Raw genomic sequence first — 2,951 nt, forward strand, 5'->3', positions numbered from 1 at the left:
TGATAGCCGGATTAGTCCTACACGCGACAGTAGGTGTTTGACATAAACCTACAGGTCAGCAATACTCGGGCACTGGACGAGGGCTTGCAGAACGGTTTCATCGTTCTGGGCGTACCTCGAGCGGGCCCGACTGACGGCTCTTCCGTGCTTGTAAAGTTTATCTCGAACAGGCTGCACCCCTCGGTAGCACTGCCAGGCAAGGGATTTCTGGAAGTTGTCCATAGGCCCAGGCCCGAAAGTTCTCCGAAACAGACTGGTTAGTTGATCTTCATCGACGCCCAGAGTTTCCCTGGGAACGTTGTCGCACTTTCCCTCCACTAGCCCTCTATAGAACGCTAGAGTAGAACTACCGCCGACCGCATTGCCTGCCTGGCGGAGGGCTGTGGGCATATGACGGCATTCGAGGTCCCAAGCCCCCCTCCTCGGTCTACGCCTAATCCAGGATTGCAACTCAGTCAAACAGACGAGCTGTGGAAAAGTGCGTCTTACAAACGGTGACCACACGTGCTCACCGTCAAGGAAACGCTGGAGATGCTGCAACCTCAGCACATGTCTGTGCATCAGTAACCACGGCATACCCAGCCCTCCATTCAGCGACTGTTGACAGCAGATGGAGCGCCTGACCAGTGGAACGTGCCCCTTCCACAGAAAGCGGAAGAGTAAGCGAACCAGCTTGGTGAACATTACAAATTTTCTGATGCATAGCATGGAAGAGTGGAAAACCAAATTGTGCTCAAGTAATGTATTCCTTGGAGAAGTTAATATTAAAAGGGAAATCGTCCAAGGCGACTCGTTTTCTCCGTTACTTTTTGTAATTGCACCAAAACTCATAACAATGACTAAAAGCGGTCACCGCGAGAACAGCTGACAGATATTGATGGTCAACCCAGTCAAAGGCTTTTGACTGATCTAAATTGATCAAAGCTCCAGGTTTCTTAGCTACCCTATCTTTAATGTAGCGCGTTAAGTATAGGTTGTCGTGGATGGACCTGTTTGGGACGGCGCATGTTTGTGCGTCTCCAACCAGTTTCTCGACAACTAGCGCCACCTCTTCACTAACACTTTGGCCAAAATTTTCATGTCTGCATTAAGCAGAGTGATGGGCCTAAAATTATCTAATACCTCCCTCTTGTTTGGCTCCTTTCTCGACAGTAGCACTGCTCCTCGGCTCACAGATTTGGGAATTGTCTCATTCTGTTGCCAGTTGCAGTAGATATCTGCCAAGAGGCCTGCAAATAAGTCTGGCATCCTAGAATAAAGCTCGTAGGCAGACCATCTAATCTCGGCGATTTGCTCCGCATGCAGCCAATTATCTCGTCCCGTATTTCCTCAGTTGTTATTGGCCTTTCGCAACACTCCGCATGTCTTGCTGAGAATCGTGGTAGGCCATCGAGGTAGGCAGTGAAATCCATCCTGTGATCTGGCCCACCGTCCGGCAAAATGCTGCTGAAAAGCCGCACACATCTGCTCCGGCTCGTTCACCGTAGGCCCAATTTGGTCCACAAAAGACTGAATGGTCTTTTTATTGCCATTTTGCGACTCAGCCACCCGGGCCCATCGGGCAGCTTTGGTTCCCTCTTGTCTCAGAGCACGTTCCTTAGCTCTGACAATGCAGCCTTCGTACTTGGCGTTGAGGTGTTCCTCGAGGGCCAACTTCGTTGCCAGCACTTCAGTTGCAAAGCCTTTCCTAAGCGCCTCTTCTAACTTTCTCACTAAATCACCCACTGATCTATTTCTTTTAACAGCTAAAACTTTGCTAAGTCTAACTGATTCTACTTTGATGGCTCTTTTTAGGTTATACCACCATTTATTGTTGACGATTGCCCCCGTCAAAGTTTTCTGAACTAACTCTTTAATCCGGTCTCTGTAAGCTTGGCACGCCGGGAGTGACGTGTTTAGTTTCCAGTAGCCGGGACCCTGTCTGCAGGGCACCGGCTACTGGAAACTATCTAAGTCGACCTTACAGGTCACCAATTTGTGATCTGTGTAGTCGATGATTTGAAATTGTGGACAACTAATACTATCCCTATCTAAAGACCTTCAAAAACTCTACGATCTGGATGTTCCGATGCGGTTTGCACATGTCCACAATGGCAAATTCAGGAAATCCAGTCGGTACCTGTCAGACAGTTGAAAGTATCTAAGCAGGTTTGCGAAGCTTTTGCAATCCCCTTTCCTACCGGCTAGCCCCACACAATCTAATTGTGCATCTAAGAGGGCGTTGAAATCATCCATTAACATTAAAGATAGGGAAGTATCCAGGAAGACCTCCAGATATCTGAAGTATTCCGGTTATCCTGCACCTGTCGGTGCGTAAACAGCCACCATACTGGAGGTCCCACCGTCACTACCATTCACGTCCAGAACCAACCGCTTACTTTCTGGGTCCAAGAAGACTGACCTTATTTTGAGATCCAGACCTTTCCGAAACAATATTGTTGTACCCCCACTACCCATTCCACGCCGATACGGAGATGCATAGATCTCGTAGTCATATAAAATGGGCATGAAAGCTTGCGGTTCGGTTAGTCTGGATTCAGTAACGGCTATTATATCTAGTCTTCGTGACCTGAGGTCGTTGAGTAGGTGACCTTGGTTGTGGTGGTGCTGGTGCTTTTGCTAAAGCCCTCTCTGCTTTCTTTTCGTAGGATTTCTTCTGTTGTTGGGATTGCTTCTGTAGTTGTGGTTGCTTCAGTTGTTGTGGTGTGGGTGGTGCTTGTATTAAGTGAGTAGTGTTCTCCTGTTTTAGTTGCGAGAAAAAAGGCTTTAAGGTGATTATTCTGTCCCCATTGATAACATCTTGGCCTTCTGCCCACAACTGTGACATTCAGCAAAGTGCCATCTGGAAGGCTGAGTTGGTCAGGAATTTGTTCCAAAACGTCTTGCAATTCCTGACCAGTCCAGTTGTTTTTTCCTTGTTTCTCGACTTGGATGATTTTGATTTTATCTTC

The sequence above is a fragment of the Octopus bimaculoides genome, chromosome 16 (assembly GCF_001194135.2).
Source record: "Octopus bimaculoides isolate UCB-OBI-ISO-001 chromosome 16, ASM119413v2, whole genome shotgun sequence".
NCBI lineage: Eukaryota > Metazoa > Mollusca > Cephalopoda > Octopoda > Octopodidae > Octopus > Octopus bimaculoides.